The sequence below is a fragment of the Eumetopias jubatus genome, unplaced genomic scaffold (assembly GCF_037043125.1).
Source record: "Eumetopias jubatus isolate StellerSeaLion01/CBP00866 unplaced genomic scaffold, mEumJub1_p1.0 scaffold_1, whole genome shotgun sequence".
NCBI classification, from domain to species: domain Eukaryota; kingdom Metazoa; phylum Chordata; class Mammalia; order Carnivora; family Otariidae; genus Eumetopias; species Eumetopias jubatus.
In genome coordinates, this window is record NW_028274807.1 from 56,430,525 (window position 1) to 56,444,417 (window position 13,893).

Here is a 13,893-nt window from a genome sequence, read left to right on the forward strand (position 1 = left end):
ATAGTAGGAGGGAGAAAGAAGATGCATGATAATACAGCAAGATGCAGAGTCAAACAGACTTGAGTTTATGCTTCAACTCCACCACTAAAGAATTTTGCAACCTTGGACACAATTCTTAAACTATTTTTATCATCTGTAAAATGAGGATAATAATGTGTACTTCATATCACTGTAGTAGGGCTTAGGTGTCAGGTATCACATATTTAATATAGTACATGGTACATAGTAAGTGCTCAATAAATGACACTGATAATGATAGTAATGATAATGGTAGTAAAATGGAGGAAGAGGACAATTGGATGGAGGCAAAGGATAACATAAGAGATTTTGTTAAAAATCAAATTAATTATGTAATTATTCTGATCAACTGTGGAAAAGATCAACTAAGATGGATGAAATACACTAACCAAAAGAGCAAAGTTAGAAGTTATGCAGACATTTATGGTTCTATTCACATTCTGCCATATACATCTTTTCCTATCTGAATGCAGTGTTAATGCTAATAATTTCCAATTACTACAGTTTTTACTTTTATTACCATTATATAATTTGTGACATGATGTGAGCCTTGAAATAAGCAGGTATTGCAATTTTATTTCTATTTTATAGATTTAGAAGCTCCAGAGAAGAAAATAGCCAGTCAGAAACACAGAATCTCCTAGTCCCTGACAAGGGCTCATCTATTAGACTTCCCTAATTCCAGGATCTAGTTCTAGCCCTAGAACACAGCTATGTTATTATACCTGATTCTCCTATCTATGGACAAAATGGCATGACTTTCAAACGATTTGATGACAAAATTTGCTTTAAAGCATTATAGCTAATTAGTTTTGTAAATAGTAAGAATATCTACAGAAGTCAGCAAATGTTTTCTAAAAAGAGCTAGATAGTAAATATTTTAAGCTTTGCAGGCCATATGGTTTCTGTCACAAATACTGAACTCTGCCATTTTAGCAAAAGAGCAGACACACACGCACACTTGCGTGCACACACACACACACACACACACACACCACAGGCTGTTGTTATTATCATCTTAAGCTTTTTAAAAAATGGTTTAACTGTACAATGCCTTTATTTCTTTCAAGGAATATGTTGCTGGTATATTGTTGCTTTTTTTAAAGTTAATGAGTATTCACTATCCCTATGACTGCATGAATGATTTTCCCTTGTTTTAGTTTCAGTTGTTTTATTATAATACATCTGGGGGTGCTTTTTTATATTTGTCCTTCCTGGGATTTGCCAAACTTCTCACATTGTGGGTTGATGTCTTTTGTTAGTTTTGGAAAATTCTTGAGCATTCTTTCTTCAAAAATAACTTCTTGCCATTTTCTTTTTATCTCTTCTCCATCTAGTATTCTACTTACACATATGTTGGACCTTTTCACATATTCTATAGTCTCTTATCTTTTCTTGTTTTTTTTTCTACCTTTTAATCCCTCTTTAAGTTTGATACTTTCTCTGTCCTGTATTTCTGTTTTCTCATATTCTCTTATATCAAATGTGCAGTTACATCACTTTTTTAAAATCAGTGCCTAATAATAATAATAAACGGATAATTTATGGATCTGTTTATACTGTCTGTTTTTCTCTCTTGGTTTTCAGTCTATTTTGTCTTCCTTCCTGGAATGCATGGCTATTTTGAATACATGATAAAAGGAGAAGAGAGAAAATGGAATGAGGAACAGTAGGGACTTTGGGTTTTTTTTATCTTCCTTCAAAGGGAATTTAATTTTGTTTTGGAAGGCACATCGAGTATGATCTGAAACTTTGGAAAATATAGATTAAGACTCAGAGATATGTTAACCAAGCAAAAAACAAGCAAAGTTAATTATACACTAACTCCCTAGCCATCACTAGATGAGGTTGCTTTGGGAGAGTTGAATATTCAGAGCTCACAGTTTTCCCACACATAAGACAGATGCATTCCCTTAGGAAGACAAAAACTCTCAGGCAGAAAGCCACATATATTTTCAACACGTAAAAGTGAGTGTCACACCAAAGTTTTATGTTATGACTTATATCCAAGATCTTGGGTTGTCAAGTTCTTTCTGTTTGGAATCTACTTCCTTCCTGGACCTTCAAAACCTTATTGTTTTCTTATGCCTTATAATATCTATTTCATGTATTTATTCCAACTTTAATAATTTTCTTGGTAGGAAAGAAAAATTGCAGCCAGAATAGCCAGAAGTAGAAGCCAGCTACTCCTTTAATTTAAAACATAAACAGTGAATCAGAAGCTTCAGAACACCAAATATTTTGAAATCAGATAGCACACTTCTAGGTAACACATGGATTAGAGAAGGAATCAAAAGGAAAATTAGAAAGTGTTTTGAGTCGAATGAGAAAGAAAAGGAATTGAAATTTGTAGAATGCAGTTAAAGCATTGCTTAGAGGGAAAATTATAGCACCAAATGATGATATGACAGAAGAAGAAACATTTCAAATCAATCCTTAAAATTAGAAAATTAAAGCTTAAGAAAAAAGCAAAAGAAACATCAGAGGATAAATTAATGAAATAGCAGAAAAACAATAGACAATACAATAAAACAAAGAAATAAAAAACTGGTTCTTTGAGAAGATCAGTAAAACTGATAAATATCCAGGCTGAGCAAATAGAAAAAATAAAAAATACATATTACAAATATCAGGAATAAGAGAGATGAGACATCACTACAGATTCTACATATACTGAAAAGAAAATCAGGAGATTTCACATAAAGCACAACTTTATGCTAATAAATTTAACAACTTACAAGAAATGGAAAAATTCTTTTAAATACAAAATCAGAAAATAAACCAAATAGCCTCCTATCTACTAAACAGATTTATTTTACAGCAAAAAAAAAAACAAACAAACTTGTCCACAAAGAAAACTCTGGGCTCAGACGACCTTATTAATGAATTCTACTAAATAGTTAAGAAGGAAACAATAGGAATTCTACAATGAGAACAGCAACCTCTGATACCCAAAGCAGACAGAGACAGTAAGAAGGAAAACTGTAAGACCAGTATTTTTAATGTGTATAAGTATTTAAATTATTTTTTAAAATTTAGTAAATCAAATCCTGCAATATATAAATCATGTCCAAGTGGGGGTTATTCTGAGAATGCAAACTTGGTTTAACATTTAAAAATTAGTCAATAATTAACTCATCATATTTACAAACCAACAACAACAGCAAAAAAAAAAAACCATTTGATCTTTCATGAAATACAGAAAAAGCATTTGACAAAATCCAACATCCATTCCTGATAAAAACTCTCAGCAAAAGGGAATACAAGGAACCCTCCCCAACTTAGTATGGATATCCTAAAAAAACATGCAGCTAGGGGCAACCAGTTGGCTAAGCATCCGCCTTTGGCTCAGGCTCTGATCTCAGGGAGCTGGGGTGGAGCCTGGTCAGGGCTCCTTGCTCAGCGAGGAGCCTGCTTCTCCCTCTCCCTCTGCCCCTGTCCGCCACTCGTGCTCGCTCTCTCTCTCTCAGATAAATAAAAGATTTAAAAACAAAAACCATGCAGCTAATACCATACTTAATCTTGAAACATTAACTACTTTCCCCCTAGGATGAGGAAAAATAAAAGAATATTTTTTCTTACCATTCTATTCAGCATGGTCCTAGCCAGTGCAATAAGGCAGAGACAGAAAGACAAACAGACGGATGAACAGACATAGATAAATGGCATCCAGGTTGGAAAGAAAAAATAAAATTGTCTTTATTTACAGACAAGATGATTGTCTATGTAGAAAATTCTATGGAATGTACAAAAACACTACTAGAACTAATAAGTGAGTTTATCAAGTTTGCAGAATAAAAATGTTAGTGTAAGAAATCAATTATTTTCCAACATATTAGTTAAAAATTGGAAATTTCAGTTTTAAATATCATTTACAACAGCATCAAAAATCTATGAAATACTTAAGGATAAATCAAACAAAATATGTTTAAGACCTGTACACTGTAAATGTAATATACAGCTGAGAGAAATTAAAGAAATAAAGAGATCTATACCATGTTCATGTGTCAGAAAACTCAATATTTTTATAACCAATTTTTGACAAATTGATCTATAGATGCAACACAATTCCTTCCCAAACCACAGCATTTTCTAAGAAATTGGCTAGTTTTAAAATTCATGTGGCATTGCAAAAGGCAGAGAATAATTAAAACAACTTTAAAAGGATTTTCTGGTTTTAAGATTTCTTCAAGTTATATAATTAAGACTGTAGAATTGGCATAAAAATAGACAAATAGATCAGTGGAACAAAATAGAGTCCAGAAATAGTCACAGTACTATATAGAAAACTGATTCTTGACAAAGGCAAGTTCAATTCAGTGGAGAATGAATAACCTTTCAATAAACAGTGCTTGAACTACTGGATATGCTTATGCCAAAATGAAAACAAACAAGCAAAACAAGATTAAAACCAAAACAACAGAAAAAACTTTAATCTATACCTATACATAAAAAATAAACTCAAAAATAAACCTAAATGTAAAACTTAAAACTATAAAACTTCTGAAAGAAGACACAGAAGAAAGTTTCTATGAATTTGGATTAGGCTCAGATTTTTTCCAAATGACATCAAAAGTATCATTGACAGAGGTCAATAATACCTAAATTAGATTTCTTCAAAATGAAAACTTCTGTTTTCTGAAAGGCACAGTTAACAGAATGAAAATGCAAGCCACAGACTGGGAGAAAGTATTTGCAAATGATATATCTGCTAAAGGACTTGTGTCCAGAGTATATTTATAAAATCTCCAAACTTAACAATAAGAAAACAGATGTCTCAATAAAAAATGAATCAAAGATTTGAACAGACACTTCACCAAAGAAGATATGTGGATCGCAAAAAGCACAATGAAAAGATGTTCATTTCTCATTAAGGAAATGCGAATTAAAGCCAAAGTAATATACCACTGCACACTTATTAGAATGGCTAAAATTAAAACACTGATCATACCAAGTATTGGCAAGAATATGGAGGAACTGGAGCTACCATATATTACTGGTAGGGCTATAAAATGGTTTTATCACTTTGGGAAACAGTTTGACAGTTTCTTAAAAAGTTAGGCATACATTTAGCATACGATCTTGGCATTCCAACTCTAGATCTTTATCCAAGAGAAATAAAGGAATATCCATACAGCTTTAAAAATGAATGAATGCTCATAGCATTCATGTATCTGTAATTGTAGTTGCAATACTTATGTATGTATAATTTATAAAAACTAGAAATAACTCAAATATCTGTCACAGGTGAATAGATGAACAAAGTGTTGTATATTGGTACTATGAAATACTAATCAGTGATAAACAGAATGAACTGTTTATATATGCAATAACATAGATGAATCTCAAAATAATTACACTGAATGACAGAAAAAATTCTAAAATATGCAAGTGTTAGATCAGTTGTTGCCAGAAGACAGAGAGATAAGAAGATCAGAAGCGGAGATGACAAAAGGGCATGAGGGAACATTTGCAGGTGATGGATAGGTTGACTATCTTGATTGTACTCGTGGTTTCATGGGTGTCTAAACTTATAAAATTGAATGTTTTAAATGTGTGAAGTTCATTTTGTATCTATTATTCCTCAACAAAACTGCTTCATGAATGGATTAACAAAATGTGGTGTATATATGTATTATACACACACACACACACACACACACACACATAGAATATTATTCAGCCTTGAAAAGGAAGGACATTTTGACACACACTACACCATGGATGAATCTTGAGGACATTATGCTAAGAAATATAAGCCAGTCACCAAAAGATAAATACTGTATCATTTTACTTATATGTGGTATCTAGAGTCGTCAGATTCATAGAAACAGAAAGTAGAATGGTGGTTGCCAGGGCTGAGGAGAGGGGGAAATGGAGAGTTATTGTTTAATGGGTACAGAGTTTCAGTTTTGTAAGATGAGGAAGTTCTGGAGACTGGTTGTACAACAATGTGAATATACTTAACACTACTGAACTATACACTTAGAAATGGCTAAGGTAATAAATTTTATGTTATGTGGTATTTTGTACCAAAATTACAAAAAACTGCCTTAAGAACAGTTGAGGGAGTTCAGGGCATCAATTCACTCATCCTTGGGGACAGATGTGAGGCTCTGCCTGCCACACTCACCATGGGTCTGCAGTGACCACCCGTGGAGGCATGATGGGAAGTAACCTCGTTCGAGGCAGTTGCCATGGGATAGACTTTTTCTAGTCTTTAATATAAGCGTTAACAAATAAAGGATGAACCATTTCTGTGCAAAGAAAACCTTTTCACCAATGTTGCTAGGATGACTTATATTTTGTACAAAGCCCCATGCCATCCACCTCATTGTCACATTTATCCATTCTGTCTTTCCCAAGGAAAGAGAAAAAGTAGGTGCATAGTGAAAGTCAAGAGAGGGATCCTTAGACTCAAAATGAGGGCTTTTACCCAAGATCAGACCAAGAACCAAGGAGTATTATGATCTGGACCGTAAATGCCAAAATTTGAGAAGGGAGAGGATATTGTAGGTGTAGGAAACAGAATGGTCAAATCACAGTTTTAAAATAAGAATAACAAAAAATACAATATTTTTTTTTTCACATATCTACATTGGTAGTTTTGCAGCTTTTCAGATCTCTGCTGAAATGTCATCTCATCAGGCAGGACTCCTGATGCCACACTGCATGATGTTATCCCTCAACCCTCTTGTTCTATCGCGTTACCCAACTTTATTTTTTTCCCTGGAGCACTGTCAGTACCTGACATTACATTATACAATAATGGAGTGTTTATTTATTTACTCTGTTGCCCATAGTAAAATAATATCCATGAGCATAGAGACATTGTCCAAATGTCTTGTTCATACCATGTCCTCAGAGACTGAAACAATGCCTGGCATATAGAACAGACTGAAAAAAAAGTATATATTTGTTGAATGACTGGAGTAGCAACAAGCCATTGGATTTGTGTATCTCTTTTGCTACCACTGTGCTGTGATGAGGGGCTTAGGAGCCAATCAGTGAACTAAATTCTATCCTGCCATTTCTCACCCCAAACCCAGAGCATCTCGTGGATCACAAACACTATCTAACATGATCATTCGGAGTCAAGACCATACCTCATTTTTGTTCTTTTTTATGTGCTCTATATCCCAGGCAGGTGAAAAAGTCCCTTAAAACTCACATCCTAGGAAGATTCCCCATGATAGGCTCTCTGGATATTCTTGTAAAGAAGAAAGGAAATCAGTAGAAAATAATTAAATTTGCATCTCTGGACCAGCAGACTTGCTTTGTTTTCTATCATAAATGTAGCTCCTGGAAAAAAAATTATTAGAATTTATGCAGGTCACTACCAAGAAACTTTACACTGAGTAAAATTCTTAGATAAAATAAAAAGAGTCTTCATTATTATAGCCAGGGAGCTGACAACACTCTATAGAGCTTGGGTATAGATAGAGATACCGTATCTGCTGGCTGGATTTGATGAATCACTGCACAAACAGGCACCAGGCACCCTCTCCTTGGCTTTCCTGTGTCCCATCCCTGGGGTCTCTCCTCAACTCTGGACCACCAAGGGTGATTGTCCCGGCCCCAAGACTTCCAGGTAGATCTGGAGGTGAAAAACTTATGTGGGTCCTGTTATCATGAGTCCAATAGTGATATCTTGGTCCCATATAATTTTAATATTATCTGTAGTCATCTCTATAAACTGCAGAGGAGGAAAGTTCTGGAACAAATGTTACTAACTCAGCTGAGTAGAAAGCAATTAGAACATACCATTTCACGGCCACACCTCAAAATGCAGCTAACCTGTAATTAACCACAGCTCACCATGCTCAGTCCTCCCCTAGTAATACCAGTGCCAGAGATTTAAAATGCCTTAAGAGACGACAACGAAAAGGAGGAATGATAAAAATCAATTTATGCTGCAAAATGCATCTCCTGTGCAGGTATCACAGAATGCAGGAGCTGGAAGGAATCTAATTAATGAGATGCTTAGATCTGGATCCAATGACAAGAAGAAAGGGAGGTTCTGGAGGCTAAATGGTTTCCCCCTTTCTGGAAGGAGACAGAGCTACAATAAACCTGTGTCCCCAAACCCCCATTTTAGTACTTTTTCTACAAGTGTACCAAGAGCATTCTGGATTTGTGGTGTTTAAACATTTTTATCTTTGCAGCAGAAACCCTTCCTCAAGCAAATTCCAACATGAGGCCTGACGCTGGCAACAGAGGGTAGAGTAGATGACCCAGTGAGTGAATTGGGGAGCTATACCTCCAGGGCCCCAATTTTGCTTTTCCTATCCACAGTTGAAGATTGGGAGGAATGTCTAAGAAAGAATTGTGAAGTTGTTGAAATCTGTCTTGAGTGCCCACAACATCACTGTTGTACTTCCCTTTCCTCTCTCTAGGAGTCTGGCCTGTCCCTGTTCTAATGACTTGAGTCCCTCAGCACACTCATGCTCTCTTTCCTTTGCAGCTGAAAGTAGTCACTGAAACATTTGACTTAAAACTTTTCACACCAATATTTATCCAGTCACAGTTCAATTGGCTTTATAAGACTTTATTTTCTCTTTAATCGTGAGATGTAAGCTCCCCTCCCATTGAACCTTTGCAACAATTGGGAACAGGTTAGGGTAATTATTTGGGCAACAGAGGTCTGGGCTGCTGGGTGAAGCAGAGCTGTCTAACTAGCTTCAGTTATTCTAGGCATCCTGGGTAGCATTCAAGACATGTTCTATAGTATTTTTTCAGCTCTCCATGCCTGGGTTGTAAAGCTCACTCTACTAGTTACTTACCATGCAGCTTAAGTAAATTGCTTAACTTTTCTTAGTATCAATATTGTAATCTGCCAATTACGTTTAAGAATTCTACTTCAAAGTCCCCTGGCTGGCTCAGTCGGTAGAGCATGCGACTCTTGATCTCGGCGTCGTGAGTTCAAGCCCCGCGTTGGGTAGAGAGTTTACTAAAAATAAAATAAAATAAAATTACATACAAAAAAAAAAAGAATTCTACCTCAGGATCCTGTTAAGAAACATTAAAAGTGATAAAGATTATGGTATATCTTGCAGTTCTTAGGGCAGCAAACATTGATTCCATTCTCAATTCTCTTCTCCCCTTTGGAGGAGGTTGATCGAGGTGTAATAAGGCTGTGACTTCTGATGATCTAGTCCCAGCAGCTGGTGGGAGGGAAGGTGTCACCGGCTTTCGGCGCTGGAACCTATTCTTCCCAAACAAAAGCTCATCCACCCTTCCCGGCCCTTCCCAGACCTTCCCAGACTTTGTTCCTGCTCCTGCTTTGCCTTCTAGCGCAGAGTGGTTCATTCATTCAACAAATGCATGGTTCTAGTTCTGGTTACACCCCACCCCCAACACACACACGTGCACAAATAAAACACAGGTTCATCCCCCAAGAAATCTACAGTTCAGTTATGATTCTGAACAGGAAAAAGCTCTACACTTTTCCCTTAACCATACCTATGTAAGGGTTTCATAAATACAGAGGGGGCCGGGGGGTCGTCAATTAGTAGGAGGTCACAGTATTACAGTAGAATTATATCAACAATCACAGAGTTGTCTATAAAAGAGGTGGGTGCATATCACGCTCATCTTAGTTTAATGAACAGCAGCAGCATACAGATCATTCTGTAAAGAGGACATTCATTCTTATCTTTTTGTGGTCTAAAGTAACTTTGCAGAAATTGAAAAGAAAAAACTACAGTAGATGGAAGCCCGTGACAAAGGCAGTAGGATTCCGGCGTCCAGAGCAGACAAATCAGCTATGAGTTTTCCTGTCTCAGTCATAAATCACCTGAAAAAAGGGGTGCCTATCAGTCTCCTACCTGGTACCTTCTCCCCTTCCCCGGCTCTGCTTTGTTCCATGGGAAACATTTCCGAGGCGCTTCTGCCCCCAAGCTTCTGGGTAAACGGAGCCAGTTGGAAGGCGGTGGCCAAGGACTGAAGGACAGAAGAGGGTAAGCTGAGGTATTTCTCCCCCTTCTCCACATCTCGCCGTGTCTTTGGCAGTGGCTATGGCTCCTCCCTGACAGCATCACTCCTGTTGTACCGGCCAACTGTGTTCCAGTTGCTGTGGGACCACAGTCCACCTCCTCCTCCTCCGGCTAGCAGGTGCTAGGAGCTTCCTGCAGCTGCTAAGCCTCTCAGTTGTCTTGCCGTCTGCTCTTTAGCTTCCTAGAGATTCTGTCATCTGTATCACTAGTTCCTCATATTAAATTTCTTCAGTTTCAAATGTTTACGGTGATAGCTGTGTTCCTGTTTTGACTTTGCCTTATACGGAGGGCTCGTCCTAATGCAAATATACCATCCATTCAGATGTGCACTGTGTGTGTCTAGATCTGTAGAAACAAAAACTAACTTATACATGACATCCAACATTAACTGGCATGCACTAGCTGTAAATGTGCACTGCTTGTAAATTAACTGGTCATGGTATTAGGGGAAATAACATAAAAGGTACTTCAAATATGGAAAATTCATAGTAATTATACACATTTTATGATTTAAAAAAACATTTATATCCGTCACTGTTTTTGACAGTAAGACACATTATACATGCGTCGGAATGTCCAAAGTTCAAAGTTTCATTTGACAAAGTGTATAAACCAAACATCGATACTCCGCCTCACTCTTCATGAGTTATACTATGTAATTGCCTGCTTGTCCCTCTCCCTACTCCTCCCACCACTCCCACTGTCTCTCAAAAATAAATTAAAACAAATCTTTAAAGTTTATCTTTCCCTCTCTCTCTGCTCCTCCCCATGCTCGCTCACTCTCTCTGAAATAAACAAATAAATCTTAAAAAAAAAAAAAAGAACACAAATAATGCTAACATATACCAATGTTTTGAAAAGAAAAGAAGGCTACCACAATGACTTCAAAGTTTCCAGTCAGGATGCCTAGAGAAATAGTCATACCACGTACAGAAATAGTTAAGGCTCATGGAGTCTGAGATAACAGCAAATGACTCCAATGAAATACCCAGGAAGATGGGAAATTTCAAGCCTATAAAACCTTCAGACTGGATTGAGGATTTGCCAAAGATACATTAAACTTAATTATAGGTGTATCACATTCTTATCCAGCAAATTAGTTTGTCAAATACCTTAGATGGAAGAAAAAAAATTCATATAAAAATGTCCATTAAAAATGGTTTCTAATGCACCAATGAGGGGAAAGCTCAATATTTTGATTTGTTCATCTAATTGACAGTAATGAATACTGATTTTGCTCAGATAAGGTGAAGAAATTTAGGATTTCCAGAGCAGTAACCAAGTAAGATTTGTTGGCTTCATCCCTTCATCCATAATCTTCTACACAAAAGTCTCTTTTGGAGGAAATTTACACTTCTTCCTCTTCGTGCCTTTATAAAAGACTGGAGCGCATTTCACTACTTTCCCTTTGGCAGATTTAATTTTATTTTGTAATTAACAATAACTAGTTTGGGAATTATACTGTGGTGTCTTTTGGTTTTGAATTTTCATTGAGTCTTTTTATGAAAAATGACAAACTCCTCAGAGGGACCACTGTAGTTTGTTGCCATGGATAATTGTCTCTAAATAAACTCAGGGTACTTAAGTGGATATGAACAGATGGAAATAAGTTGATGGAAGTTGACTATTGTGCCTCTTGGCTCCTGTTTATTTGTCATCAGCAGCACATCTTTTTGTCTTGTCATGCCTGGCATTTTACACCCTTGAACTTTTAACAATGTCATCTGGATTCCTCCTCAGAACCTGCATAAAAGTGAGCTCCAGGTAGAGCCCTCTACCAACCTGACCAGAGCCACAGTAGGGACCAGTGGCCTAATCACAGTTCCCGAAGCCCTATATTGGTACAACTGCCTAACCCTGTCCATGTTCAACTAACCTCAGTTGGAGATGCAAGCCAGCTCTGTTTAGCATCACCATTTCTCTGCCTTGACTTTACACACAGGGAAAATAAAGCCAGGGGCAAGAAGATGATTCAGCTTAGCATCCAGGTGCTCACTGAACTAATTCCATGATTAGTTACTGAGTGCCAGCCACAGCCAAGCCACTGTTCTGGACACTGGGCAGACCATAGTGACAAGGCACAGGCTCTGCACTGGTGGAGTTCACAACTCAGTAGGAGAGAGAGACAAGTCATCAGGAAATTAAAATGCAGCATGATAAGCATAAGGTCAGAGTAATACAGGAGCTCATAGGAGGGGCACTTAATGCAGTCTTGATGAGTGGCAATATAGTTTCCTAAAGAAGGAACACCTTCATTTTAACTTGAAAGATGAGTAAATGGTTGGTCAGGAAAATAACTCTCTACCAAACTTAATGGCTATCCAATTAAGCTTGGTCCTTGGGTATTTCAGTTTAAACCAATCAATGTTTCTAACACTGTGATAGAACTTTCAGGAGGATACCAGAGAAATAAAAATACCAAGATGCCTGCCCTGAAAAGATTGCAATTTTGTTGGAGAAAATGGAATCAAACCAATCAAAACCAATGAAGGGATAATACAGAAGAATATTTTATTGCAAACAAAGACACCTGGTATAAATACTATTGTTGTGGGAGAAATCCTCAGAGTTGTTTTCAACAGCCTTCAGTAAGAAGGTGGAACTAAGCTGAGGCTTGAAAGATGGGTGGGCAAGACAGCTGAGAATCTGCATCTTCTTCTGATATCACAGATCTCATCTCAAATTCTGGATAGGTTCGACTATAATGTTAATTCCAAATACTTTCTTTTTTTTTGGATTGGTTCTTTGGAAAGCCATTTTTATCCTCAAATCAATGTTTATGCATTGAATTGTATTTCTTAAAAAGATAAGTTGAAGCCCTAACCCTTGGTACTTGTGAACGTGACCTTATTTACAACAGGGTCTGTGCAGATGTAATCAGGTTAAGATGAGATCGTACTGAATTCGAGTATATCCTAATTCAATGTGACTGGTGTCCTCGTAAGAAGAGACACAGAGACATGCACAGAAGGAAGAGGATGTGAAGACACACAGGGAGAATGTCGTGTGACAGCAGAGGCAGATGTTAGAATCATGTGTCTACACGCCAAGGAACACCAAGGATTGGCTGCAGGACCAGAAGCTAAGAAAAAAGCATGGAACAGACTCTCCCCTAGAGCCATCAGAAAGAGCATGGTCCTACTGATGTCTTGATTTCAGACTTCTAGCTTCCAGAATTATGAGAGAATAAATTTCTGTTGTTTTAAGCCACCCAGTTTGTGGTACTTGTTTATGGCAGCATGGGGAAACTCATACAGGAAGTAAACATGGCCCCTGAATGGAATTTGGCATTTGTGAGCACTATACATGAAAAGTATCTTTAGGATTGTTTGAAATATCAAATGACGTGGGAAGACAAAGAATTCAGCAGTAGGATTCAGTTGAAGATCACTCGGAGCGGCCGCTGCAGACAGTGAGCTTCGGCGGGCAGGGTCAGACCCCCCACGGCACCGGGCTCACATATGAGGATGGAACCAAAGACAGCCAGCCACCGCCATTGCTGCTTGCTTCTCGGGGGTTCTGCCCTTCCTCTCCTGGGAATATCATTTTAGAATAAAAAGCCATAATATTTAAGTGTTACTATTTTGCTCAATGCCTACCAAAACTGAAATAGTATTCTGTGCAGTTTTGGTTAGTTGACCCATTTTACAACATCGCATGGTTATTTTGCAGCGTATTTTGAAAACGAGAAACGAAGAGCTGGCGTGGACAGGTCTTATATAATGCATGATGTTTGTAAGTACTATCAGTAAAGTATGGCTCATTATTTTCATGAAGATCTCCTGGGGCTGGGAGAGCGGCAGCGGCCGGGCAGTGCAAGAGGAAGGTCTGCTCCGCTGTGGAGGACGTGAAGGAGGAGGCCAACAGGGGACCCACGAGG